The following is a 13,749-nucleotide window of genomic DNA, read 5'->3' on the forward strand; positions in this document are numbered from 1 at the left end:
CCCTCTCTCTCTCTCTCTCTCTCTCTCTCTCTCTCTCTCTCTCTCTCCCTCTCTCCCTCCCTCCCTCCCTCCATCCTTTCTTCCTTCCTTCATACTGTCCACTATGAAATGACTGGCTTCTTCTGGCCCATCAAGATGTTCAGTCTCGACTCAGACCCAAAGTAGTGGATCTGCCTGTAGCCGATAGGTCTACAGTGTGTCATAAAAAGGGACAAAGGAGTATGTTTTAGGACTGGAGAGGGAGTTTGAGGAGTGAAAAGCTTCTCTTTCAGGGGACCCAGATTTGATTACTAGCATTCGAATGGTGGCTCACGATCTTCTGTAACCCTGGGAACTATGACACCATACCCATAAAATAAGATCAATCTTTAAAAAAAAAGTTTATGTACAATATGTTTTTGTTAAAAGTAGAGGTTATGAAGTGTCCAAGACTTAGGCATTTATTCCCATGGAACTAAAAACTCATTACATTTATTGAACTTTCCTTACCACAAGCCTGGGGACAGTGTGCGGATATTCACAGGGACCTCAGTGGGTACAGGAAGATGATCTTGGGTGTGACAGTCTTTGGAAGCAATCCCCAGGTGATTCTGTTGGAGCCTGCCAGCTGCCCTGTTAGCATGGAGAATCTTGTGGCAAATAAAACGTATGTAAGTCCAGTCCGTACAATCTTGCCCCAACCCAAAGCCCCATCCCTGAGCCACCCCCGGGCTGTGCTTTACTAAACATGCTGCTGTGCTTTACTGGGGCTAAACATGCTGGACCAGAGACCCAGAACTCCGTTATCAGTAGTTATCAGTAGTTAAATGAGTGATTTCTTAGAAGAACCAAGGCTGGGGCCGGACTGTGGGGAGGGTGGGGGGGTGTTGGGGAGGGGAACTGCTTTCCTCGTCGAAGTTTTCCAATTCCTCAGTCAGCCAGACATTTCTAATCGTCACTATGATTTTCTGCAAATTAGAAAATGACCAAAAAGAAAAAAACGTTTCCCGTAGAACCCCAGGTGTACTGTGAGGTCTGTGGACATTCTGTGTATTAAATCTCTTTTCTCAGTACAAAGCGATGGCCTTGGTGCCCAGCGTCATGCCCAGGGCCTTCACTCATGTTAGTCTCATGATGCCAAGTGCACTGCTTTTTCTATTATTTATGAGTGCCTCTTACTCTGCATACTTGGCAGATATCCACAGTGTTTAATTTCCTGGTGTCACAGCCATGCTTAAGGACCCGGTGTCTTCCAATTCACTTTGAGTGCTGACACAAAACCTCCCTCTGCCGACGAGGGATTTTCTCCTCGGGATGTGAATCAGGCTTGCCATTTGTATTTGTAACTGATAGGATGGCAGTACTTGACACTCCACCGGGAAACAGAAGAGCGGACACCCACCCACCAGCAGAGGGCAGAAGCCACTTCCTGTCTGCCCCCAGTCTCCTCAGATCTGTGCACTGCCTGGCTTACTCCGTCCCCTTCCCTCCGAATGTGAGCCTACCCTGTCGCGTGGAGGCTGTACCCCTGTGTCAGCTTCCTGGTCACCTTGACAGAATGCCCTGTAAAAGCCTGCTCAGCCATGATTCCTGCCGCTCCCCTGAGATGAGACCCTGCTCAGGTCTGCTGTTTTCTGGTGCTGGGAATCAAACCCACAGCCTTGTGAATGCTGACTGCAGAGCCACTCTTAAGCCCCGTTCTGTTCCCCAAATCGTGAAAGAGGAAGATCGTGTAAGCTAATGTTGTGTTGTATCAAAGGAATATTGTAGCCAAATGCATATGGTAATTCTTGTCTCCCTCCTTTTCCTTCTCTTGTTACCCAACCCCTCTTCACTTCCCTCCCTCCCTTCCCTCCTCTGTCCCTCCTCCCCCTCCCCCTCCCTCTTCCCCTCCCTCCCTCCCTCTGTCTCTCCCCCATCCTTCTCTGTGATATTCAGGACTGAACCTCAGGCCTCCTACATTGTAGGCAAGTGCCCCGTCAATAAGCAGTATACTCAGCTCTCTGTTCACTTGGTTGCTTTGGTTTTTTGAGACAGGGTCCTACTGAGTTGCGGAGGCTGTCCTTGAACTTGAGGTCCTGCCACCTCATCCTCTGAGAACACTGGTGACTAAGAGTAGATTTTGGCAACCGCTTCGTACCCTGATTTTTGTCTGAAGTTCACATCCTCCCCTCACAGTGGGACTAATACAGGACTCTACCCACACTGGCAATTTTTCATTAAGGTTCGATTTACCAAAGACTGATTATTCACCGGGCGCGGTGGCACACACCTTTAATCCCAGCACTCCGGAGGCAGAGGCAGGAGGATCTCTGTGAGTTCCAGGCTAGCCTGGTGTACAGTTCCATCCAGGACATCTGGGCTGTTCTACAGAGAAACCCTGTCTCAAAAAAACAAACACAAAGCAACAACAGAAAAGACAGTGATTATTCAAATGATAGATCCTAACCATCCAGTTAGAAGAGAGTCTTGTCCTATAGGACATTATTCACAAGTGTGGTAAGATAGAGCCATTGAGGTTTATTACGCCCCCTTCATTTTAGAGAGTAATTGAAGGACTGTTGTGCAAGAAGAATTCTTACAAATTTAGAATTGTAAATTTACAAATGCAGAAATGAACTAAGACCAAGGAAACACGCTAGATCAAATAGGGAGTTTGGCAAGCAAAGATGAAATCTGTGGTTCTCAGCCCAGGGCTGTTAGGGCCACTGTCCCCAAATGAAGTGGCCGTTAGTCAATTCACATGAGGTACACCCTTAAAAAAATGGAAAAGAAATGAGCGCTGCCCGTGGACAGAACTCTGCCTGTGCCACGCTGGAGCCAAAGCTGTGGCTTCTGACTGGTGGCAGCATGCTGGGTAAGAAGTGGGGGCTGGTGTGCCACCCCGACAATGAATAGGAGCCTTCAGATCAGAGCGCTTAGTGTGATATTCTCCCCGATCAGTGCCTAGTGCTTGAAGGTGCTCAGCACCCAGGAAACACTCAGCCCGCATTGTTTGGGGACACAATCCTGTAAACAGCCACAGCTCACTGGGGCTCAGAGCCATCTTCCTGCCTCGGCCTCCCAAAGGCTAGGGTCACAAATGCCACACCCGGCCTGGCTTCAGCGGGTGTGTTTTAATGAATCCAAGTCTGTACGAGTGACTGAGAACGTGGCTTTGGTTTTTATTGAAGACAATGACTGCCTCATTCCCCTCCCACGGAGCCCATTCTGTCTTGTTATGTTCCATTCGGTATTGGATGACAAATCAGAGGGCTCGTCCACAGAGGAAGATTATCTCTGCTCTTTGCGACCCTTAGTTGCCTATGGCTCATTGTCTGTGGATGGGGTCACGTGAGATTTGCTCTTTCATGTTTGTATGTCTGTATGGTGTTGTGCCTGTTCAGGTCTTGTGTAGGTGAACTCACTGTTGAAATACCATAGGTGACGCCTCCCTGTTATTCCTAGGAGACACAAGCTCCCACAGACTTCCTGCTCCACTGGCTCTTGCAATACCCTGGCCCATCTCCTGTGCTGCTCTGTGATAAGAGGTTAGCATTCTCCATCCTTAGCTGTGCTGTGGGAATGTAGGCACCTCTAAGCTCCGGGATGCTGCCACACTCCTGTGATCATACCACAGGGGACTAAAATCCCCATCTCTTAATGACACACGAAGCCGCAGCCTCAAACTATTGTCGGGTCTAAGGTGTCTGTCTCAACCAATGAGAACAGCTTGAGGGTGGTTAGTTTGTTTCGTTTTAAGTCTGTGTATATGTGCACTTGGGTGTGTGTAAGTCTAAGTGTTTGGGGGCAGGGGCCGAAGCCAAGCTTTGGTGTCGTGCCTTCGGACACTGTCTACCGGTTTCGTTTGGTTTTGGTTTTGGTTTTTAAGATTTGTAGATTTTGACCGGATCTGTGAATGCTTCACAATATGTATGTGTCTGCGCTGCGTGTGTATTTGGTGCCTGTGGGTGTCAGAAGAGGGTATTGAATCCCCTCAAACTGGAGTTACAAATGGTTGAAAATCACCATGTGGATTCTGGGAGTCAAATCCAGGAGCTATGCAAGAGTAAAAACATATTTACAGAATGACATCTCCTATCATGTGCTCTTAACCCCTCCCCCCGAGTCTCTTTCAAGCCCAGGGGCTCTGAACTGTCCTAACACCGAGACCCTTTAATACAGTTCCTTGGTTGTGCTGATCCCCAACCATAAGATTATAACGTTGCTATACTAGATATCTCTAATTTTGTTACTGTGAGAGTCATACTATAAATATCTGGTAGATAGGCTATCTAATATGCACCCTCCAAAGGAGTCAAGACCCACAGGTTGAGAACCAGTTCTCTAGTCCCTGTCTATGTTTTTGTTGTTGTTATTGTTGTTGTTTTGTTTTGTTTTTTCGAGACAGGGTCTCTGGGTAGCTGGCCAGTAGCCCTGGAGATCCATCTGTCTCCACCTCTGCAGGGCTGATATTCTCAGTGTGTTCTACCTCCGCACTGGCTTTTCCCTGATTGTCCTCTGGGGGTTGAACTTGAACTCAGGTTCTCACGCTTGAGAGGCAAGCTTTGCCGAGCCACCGCCTCAGCCCAAGGCAGTCACTCATCTTTTCCAGGCTGAAGAGCCATCCTTCTATCCTTTGTTATTCAGATGACATTTACTTAGGGATGTGTGGCTGCATCATTTTGTATCAGTTGTTGATTCAGACGGAAGTAAGAGGGAAGGCTTGAAGTCACACACAAAGTGTGTTGTATTATCCTAATACTGAGGCAACAGTGAGCTCTGACAATGACTGTGTGTGTGGTATAGAAGGCCACTGTCCGTGAGCTACGGACATCTGAGGGCCAGACGTCATGACGTCTATAACCATCACATAGTTATTCAAAAAGTCTACATAGGTATGCATATATCAGTGTGCACTCATAAATATGCGTGTAGTATATACTCACAGGGATGTATATATGTAGAGTGTACTCATAGATATGCACATATAATATTCACAGGGATATTCCTCATCTTTATGAAATGCTACATCTGTAGTTTTGAATTTTTTCGTATCCCAAAAAACGTTGTCACCTCCATCCTCAAGAAACTCCTACATTGTTGATGAGACATGTGTTTCTAGTAACATGGAAAAGGAGGACTGAGCCCCAGGCCCTACAGTCTCGGGTGAAAGGGACCAAGGCCAAGGCTCTACTGTCTTGGGTGAGGAGGGTCTTGCCTGACATGTAGCCGCCATACCCACAAACTCCAGTATCGAGAAGGAAGCCCCTGAGTAGTATATCAGCAAGTCCTGCTGAACCCAGCATCTGTACAGAGGCCGTGCTTTCCAGAGACCCGAGCAACCCCTGGGCAGCTCTTTGTTGGGCAGAGGGATCCAAGAGGTCTTAGACCCAAACTGATGGAGAAGTCTGCCAATCGTATCGCATCTCAAAGCCATGCGGTTACGGTGGATAAGAAAAGAAGGGGCCGCTTGAGATGTGAGCTGAGATGGGTCCCTCCCCCAGGTCTTTATCGATGCAGCTGTGTCTCAGTATTCATCGTGTCGGACCCGAATGGCTCACAGAGCTCCTTCAGCTCCTCCGGCGGCCTGGCAACAGCTTCCCTGCTGGAGACCCCCAAGCTCCCTGTTTCCTTAGGTTCTGTACAGACTCTTCTTCCCTGTCCTTCATCTCCCTGTCTGCTCAGTCACCGTCACGCTCGTGCGTGGGGTAGCCCCAGCCTCCGCCTCTACCCGAGGGACAGGGTCTCTGTGCCACTGTATCAGAGCACCAGAGACTAGGTAATTTACGAAAAGCGAACATGTATTTCTAACAGTTCTGGAGGCTGGGCAGTAAGAGATGCAAGTGCCAGTGTATGACATCTAGTAGGGGCCATGCTGCTGAATCCTTGAGCGACGGAAGGTGGGAAGGGAGCAGGGACAGACCCCTTCCATTTAGTCCTTGGACGAGGACGCTGGTCCCATTTTTGAGTAGGGAACCCTGGTGGCCTTGTCACCTATTAAAAGATTGCCTTTTTAATATTAGCATCTAGCAGTGAGTCAGGTGAGGGACCCCAGGGAGAGCAGATGTTAAGCACTGTGAAAAAAAATCTGATGCTGGTCAGTCCTACAAGTCTGTGTCATGAGCGCTCCTTCTGAAGCTCATCTCTTCCCCCCCCCCCTCGTGTGCATAATGACACTGTCTGACCATGCAATTAGCAAGCAACCCGAGCCATAAGGACCAGTGCTGTTCATCCCTGGTCCAGAAAACCACCTGCTGTGTCCTGAGCAGCAACATGGGGAGTCAAGCTCCTGGCAACCATGGCCACTGTTACCGCAGGAACAATCTGGGGAATGCCCTCATGCCTGAGCGGGCTCAGGGAGATTAAGCGAGCCAGAGGTGTGTCTGAGAACAGATCCTGGGAGCCTGTCCAGGCCTGGTCCCTGGAATCCAGACTCGGCATCTCTCGGTACCATCTGCCTCGTGTGCATTCTGTTAGGAGCGGTCTCTTGAGCAGCGATGCCTTTGAAAACACACACCCACAAATGCACAACACAAAGGCATAGCTGGCTTGGCCGCCACAGAAGTCAGCGATTATTCTAAGTGATGGCAAAATTAATTTATTTTTCTTTTCTTTTTCTACTCTTTGCGCAGAGGAACTAAGGCAACCGAATCCTCTTTATGACTTAGGTGTGTGCCCCATGTAAACACAACAATGGTTTTCTCAAAATGATCACTCAAAGATATTGGATTATTTCAAAGATGAGTTTGGATTTTTTTTCCCCCAATCCTTCTCCCAGACTTGGGTGGGTTGCTGGCATCATGCGTGGGTGCTGTCACCTCAGTAAACAGATCCTTTATACAAGGCTAGATGTCCTTGGTTGAAGCATTTGGGCCCAAGGGGCATGAGGAAATAAAAGCCTTGCAGGGCAGGCTGGAAGAAAGCCATCCTGGAGTGACATTAGAAAGGAGAGAGAGACAGAGATCCAGGAATGTTGGGGGGGGGGGGATAAAGGACGTTAGGGTGAGGGCTCAGTCAGACTTAGAAGTTTAGGGAGATGGGTATGGAAGGGAAGACTGGAAGAGAGATGAGAGACAGTGACAGGAGCCGGGAAATTTCTCCTCTAGGTAGATGACAATGACAGCTTTAGACCCTGTCGATCTGTGCCATGTTTCTCCTGACTATGGCCAGAGGCGGGTGTAAAGACGAACCGGAGCCAGTTGTGTAAGTTACACGCGTGAGGTTAATAGGGGATATGTTTGTATTGCTGTAGGATTCCCAGGCCCCCTGAGAGATCCTACAGGGAGCAGTGTACTGGATATGAAAGAGTCGGTGTCCCTGGAAACAGCCAAAGTACAAGTCCAACACCCTGGTCCTCTTTCATGGCATTGGCTGGTGGGTTGACAGATCACCCTAGAATTCTAGAGGGTCCTTCTGACCCTCTGTGGAGAGTGACTTAGCCCGACCTCCACAGCCCAAGCGTTTAGATTCCAAAGTGTCTCTGCATCTCTTCTTAGTGTGATTTCTACAAAGGTGACCTGTGACACCCCACCTACCTTTTTTAAAAGCTGTGTCTTTTTAAAATGTCTTTAGTTGGAATTGAATCATGTCACGTCCCCTCCCCCTCCCTCTCCCCCTCCCCTCCCCCTCCCTCTCCCCCTCCCCTCCCCCTCCCTCTCCCCTCCCCCTCCCCTCCCCCTCCCTCCAGGCCGTCTCAGATATCCTCTCATGCCCCCACACTCTCAAGTAAAGAGCCCTTCCCCCCTCTGTATGTGTTAACTACACGTGTGTGAAGATACACACACTATAGAGCCCGCTCAGTCTGGCTTGGTTGTGTGCGTGTGGTTTCAAGGCTGACCACCCTGTACTGGACAGCCAAAAGGGGGTTCATCCCTGGGGGAAGCGATTCTCCTTCCAGAAGCCACTAGTTCTTTGTCTAGGGGCTGGGCCCCATGAGAGAGTCCCCTTCCCTGTTAATATGTCCCTTGGTAGCACCATTGTTCCAGCCGTTTCTAGGAGAGAATGTTTCACAGGAGACATCCAGGTGTTCTGGTTCTTACATTCTTTTCCTCCTTCCTTCCTTCCTTCCTTCCTTCTTTCTTTCTTTCTTTCTTCTTTCCTTCCTTCCTTCCTTTCTTTATTTTGTTCTTTCTTTCTGTTTTTGTTTTGTTTTATTTTTTTTTAGCAGTAATTGTGTAGCTGTACAGGACGCCAGGGAACCAGGAATCACGGAGTAGCATCTTTGGTTTCCCCAGACAATTCCCTAAAATTCAGGCAACATTGTTGCTCTGAGCTCATTTGGCCCCAGGTGATCTTGGTAAGATAAATAAGAAAGCAGGAGGGGGTGGATTTGGGGGGGGTGAGAAAGAGGAAAGGAGGGCCCGCCTACAGGATCGAGGGACAGGGGTACAGAGAGGTAGCTCTCCCTCCACCGCCAGGCCAGCGTGGGCAGGTAACCTGGGAAGTGGGTAGACGCCATCCCCCAAGTCAGGAAGGGCAAGAGAGGTAAGCGCCGCAGTTCTGGGCAAGGGCAAAGCTAAGCATCCAGGAAGCCTTACAGGGACACAGTCCCAGCTCAGTGGCCTCTGTTCCCTCAGGGGCTGTGTCCTCTTCAGGCACAGGGTGTGTGCCTTGCTCTACTGAACTTTAGTCACGTCTTAACACTCAGCTGACTGTCACATTGCTGCTGAAGAAGGAGAAAGGGCCTAGAGACAAGTTTGAGCATAGATAATCACTGTCAGCCCCGGAGTGGCCTTCTAACGCCCTCTGCTCCCTGCTCTATAGCCTGGGGACCCCCTACAGGGTTCTACTGGTTCTGCCCCCGTGGGCCTAGCAGGAGGAAGTCTCTGAAGCTCAGGGCGGAGCCCATCACTACCTTCCCTGCAGTGATGGTCTTGAGAAGTATTCAGAGATCCTGTGATAGCTTCATGAAAATGCACCATACATACATACATACATACACCCATACACGTACAATGAAGAGAAAAATCACATTATGAAATTTGCAGGGAAATGGATAGAACTGGAAAGTATTCTGTGGAGTGCCACGGAAAGATGGCAATCCCGTATTCTCTCGTGTATGCGGGCCCTAACTTTTAGCTCTGTGGATGTAATAAAGGGGATAAGTTGGTGAGTATAGACTATGGGACTAGCAAAGAGCCCTCCAGAGGGAGACAGGAGGTGCTGAAGAAGAGGTCACTTGGGATGAAAGCAGGAAGTTGCTAGGGAGAAAGAGGATGTGGCGAGAGGGGGAGAAATAAACGAAAATTTGTGTGGACAGTGCCTTAAGAGACCTAATATTTGCATGCTAGTAGGGAGGACATTGTAAAGAAGCCAGTTGTCTGCTTAAGGGTATTTACGCATTAAAAAATGAAATTAAAGGTCCTGGAAACATAACTCTGTCCTCCCTGCCTCACTGACCAGAACCTGAGGCATGAGAGGGATAATTATGGACTGGGTGGTGTCCCGAGCAACAGAAGTTGCTAGCATCACCGTGTGTGGGGAAACAGCCTTTGGAGAGGTAAATTGGCCAGGTGTTGGTGGCACACGCCTTTAATCCCAGCACCTGGGAGGCAGAGGCAGGCGGATCTCTGTGAGTTCAAGGCCAGCCTGGTCTACAGAGCGAGTTCCAGGACAGGCTCCAAAGCTACACAGAAACCCCGTCTCAAAAACAAAACAAAAAGTTTAGTGCGCTGGCAGGCACAAAAGAGGGACCACACGAGGACACGAGGAGGAGCCATTTGTAAGCCAGGGGACGTCCACCCTGCAGACATCTTGCTCTTGAACATCTTCCTTCAGGCCCGTGACAAATGCATGGCTATTTGGTTATTTCAGGCCCCAGCTTGGTGTCCAGTCCTAAGAGAAAGACATCGGGGTTCTCACGGAGAAGGATGCCATGGCTGCCCCAGAGACCAGACACAGTAGGCAGACACTAGCGCCGGGGTCCACACTGTTAGGCTCCTGTCAAGCCCACTCTAGCTGGGGGGGGGGGGCCCTGAGGAGGAGCGTTTTTGCTCCAGCCCTCCATGCACACCCAGAGCTGAGAGTGGCAGCCAGCTGCAGCGGTAAAGGCGCAGGGCACTGGGTGGTACCCACACTGCCGAGTGCTGCCTGGCCTGGCAGCATCCACAACACATGTGGGTGGCCAGGCTTCCTATGCGGGAATCCGAACCATGACCACAAGGTGAAGTGGGGGCCCCAGACCAGCCCCCTCCACATGCACAGCCCACCCTGCACTTTATCAGCGTCCCTACTCCTCCAGCCACGCTTCTGGGATACGGAAAGCCAGAGCTAACCGGTCTCTGGGGTGCCTTTTTTTTTTTGTACTAAAATTCTATGTTTCTGATTCGTAATGGTGACTCATGATGAGTCAAGAAGGAAAAGGTTAGAGTGTGTTCTGAAAACCGTGCGCAGGGAAACAGGAGATGGTGCACTCCATTGTACAAATGATTCCCAGAGCTAAAAAACCATTTTGCTGTTGAGCCGTAGAACACTCTGCCATGGGGACAGCTGACTTCTTCAGCGGAGCCGTTTACTGCGCAGTGCGCACGGGTTGGCCGTCTGCAGGCCAAGCTGCCTCTGCAGAGCCCTCTGCTCGTGCCGGGAGACTGTGTACTGTGGGCTTGGAAGTCAGAGAAGACAGTTGGTGTGGAAGAGCAGATGGTATTAGTGTGTGTGTGTGTGTGTGTGTGTGTGATAGCATTTAAGATTGGCATACGTGAAAACCATGCAGCTTCCCGAAGGAATGCTTTACTTCGGCTCACAGTCTAGGAGGCAGAGACAGAGGTAGACACTTCCTTTCTCATCCTCATTCAGTCTGGGCCCCGCCCCGGTGAGTGGAATAGAGCTGCCCACCTTCAAGGGTGTCCTCATAGTGGTTTGAAAGAAAGGGAATGGCCCCCAAAGGGAATGGTACTATTAGGAGATGCGGCCTTGATGGAGGAAGTGTGTCACTGTGGAGGTGGTCTTTGAGGGCTCGTACATGCTCAAGCCATGCCCAGTGTCTCAGTTCACTTCCTGTTCCTGCGGATGAAGATGCAGGACCCTCAGCTCCCACTCCAGCACCTTGCCAGCCTGCACGTCTCCATGTCCCATAGTGATGATAACGAACTGAACCTCTGAAACTGTAAGCTACCCCGCTGAGTGTTTTCCTTTATAAGAGTGGCTGCGGTCATGATACCTTTTCACAGTCAGAAACCCTAGTTAAGACATTTCAGGCAACCCAATCTAGAGGCATCCCTCCAGGCACTGGCGATTTGTCCCTGGGTGAGTCTAGCTCTTCTCAAGTCAACACAGTATTAACCGTCACCGTGCTCATGCATAATTACAACTTCCCTCCAGAAATGGGATTATCTGCAAAAACAAGTTGCGAATCTATAATGCCGCTGGCACTGTCTTTCTCGAGAACTTTGCGTTTTTCCAAATCATGTCCTAAATTTTTATTTCAAAATTTTAAGGCCAGTGTCACTGTTTCAATGTGAAGTACCCTGCATAGGATTCCTGTATTTGAATACTTGATCCCCAGATGATGGAAGTGTTTTTGGAAGGCTGTGGAACCATGGAGAATGTGACCTAGCTAGGAATAGTGAGTCTCTAGAGGGAAGCCTTGAACATGATACCTACCTGTGCTAGTACCCAAGCTTCCTGCTCTCTTATCTGCCATGATGTGAAAAGTAGCAGCCGGGAGAGACAATAGCATCCATGGAACATGTATTCCTCCCCCCATCCCTTCTCCACCATAATGTGCTATAATCCCCAGAACATAGCCAAAATAACCCTTCCTCTTTGGTTGCTTCTGCTGGAAATTAGTTAACTTGTATGTGTATGAGTGTTTTACCTGTATGTAAGTCGGTGTGCCAAATGTGTGCCTGGTTCCTCGGTAGACCAGAAGAGAACTTCCCTGTGACTAGAGTTACAGATGGTCGTAAACCACCAAGTAGGTTCTAGGAATCAAACCCAAGTCCCCTGGAAGAACATCTGGTGCTCATAACAGCTAAGCCATCCATCCTTCCATCTCCTTCTGTTAGGTACTTTGTCCCGAAAAGAGAAAAGTAACGAATGCAGGAAGTCTTTGAAAATTGCCTCTCTGCCTCTTTTCTCTTGGCTGAAAATAAATATTTATCCCCAAAACAAACCCGTCAAAGTAGAGAGAACAGTTTCATACCTCCCCACCCCTATCTGCAACATCCGTAGCTGTAGAACATGGCTCAGCCCCAGGAGGATCATTTTGCCTGTAGAAGTCCCAATTCTGACTGTCCTGTCTGGGTCCTTCTGTCAGCTTTTGGTACCCCACCCTTCCCTTGCCCTTGAGCCCTCAGATGAGCATCGTGACCTTTAGGGGACATGAGTCGTTATCTCTGTGTACATCATTGTGAACACCAGGAGTCCTTCTTGCCCTGAGATTAAGTAATGGAAAAGTCCTTCTCTGACTTGGTAGGGACAGAGGTAACAAGTGCCCACCCAATCCCACCCTGCCTCTTCTGTCGCTCTAGAGAGCCCTCCCTCAGCTCACTCTCGGGACAAACTTCACTCATTCAGATATCAACAGATATCAAGCCTATCTATCGCCTTCGGGTAGGTTCTGGAACGTTGCCGTTGCAAGACACCGAAACACTAAGGCTATCTACCACTTTCATTCTGCAGGGAGAAAACTAAAGCTCCCAGGGAAGTGTTGGTTACGAAAACTCAGTGGTGACAGGTCAGGACCGGAATCCAGTCGCCTAAGCCCCAGCCTGAGCTTGTTGGGGTTGGCATCATTTTCTGCAGACTGTAGCTTCAAGAAAGGTAAGGGAAAGTCCCAAGCCCGCGAAGACACTGTTTCCAGGCAAGAATGCACACCCTCTCTCTGCCCAGCACCCATGGAGAAGCTCCTCATGGAAGCATCTGTGGACTAATTGCAGGTGTCAGCAACACGCTGATGAGAGATGGGCGTTTCTGTGGTGTCTCACCATTCGCAGCAAAACACCCAAAGAAACATTGCATTTTCTCTCTGTCTGTCTGTGTGTGTGTGTATGTATGTATGTATGTATCTTCTATCATCTATCTATGTATCTATCATCTCTGTTTGTTATATGTATATGTGTCATGTGTATACATTGTTAAGAACACAGGAGAACATCTTGATGTATCGCTTTTCACTTTATTTCTCTGAGACAGGGCCTCTCCTTCAAGTAGAGTTTGTGTTTTTTACTAGGAGTCTGCAAGCTCCTGCAATCCTTCCTCTAATCCCCCACAGTGTTGGAGTTGCAGGCATGTGCATTGCCACATCCAGATTTTTTACATGGGTGATGGGGATTTGAACTCAGGCCCTCATGCTTGTTCAGAGAACACTGTTACTTATTACACCATCTCTCCTCCCTGCCTGCCTGCCTGCCCCACTAAACTGTGGTGAAACATAACACGTTCCATTTTCACTGTGAGTGGCATTCATTAGGCAAGATTATTCATTTCCAGAACTTTCCATCAGGAACTCTCAGTTTGGACATGGTTTGCAACATTGTGTCCACCCCAACCCTTCATGTTGAAACCCGATCGCCCAGGCCAAAGTGTCTTTATATTTGGAGACAGGGTCTTGAAGAAGGTAACTAGCTGGGGTTGGGTCATTCAGGTGGGTCCTAGTCACTGAGAATGTGTTCTTGTAAGAAGTGGAGGTCTGGACACAGACTCACACGGTCTCGTGTGAGAAGAGAGGCATCTGGCAACCCTGGAGGGAGGTCCAAGAAGAAACCCAGCCACTGACACACTGAACTCAGACTTCTGTCCCCCACAGCTGAGAGAAAATGGATTTATTTTGTTCAAACCTCCTGGTTG

Source organism: Phodopus roborovskii, unplaced genomic scaffold, assembly GCF_943737965.1.
Source record: "Phodopus roborovskii unplaced genomic scaffold, PHOROB, whole genome shotgun sequence".
In the NCBI taxonomy this organism is placed as follows: Eukaryota; Metazoa; Chordata; class Mammalia; order Rodentia; family Cricetidae; genus Phodopus; species Phodopus roborovskii.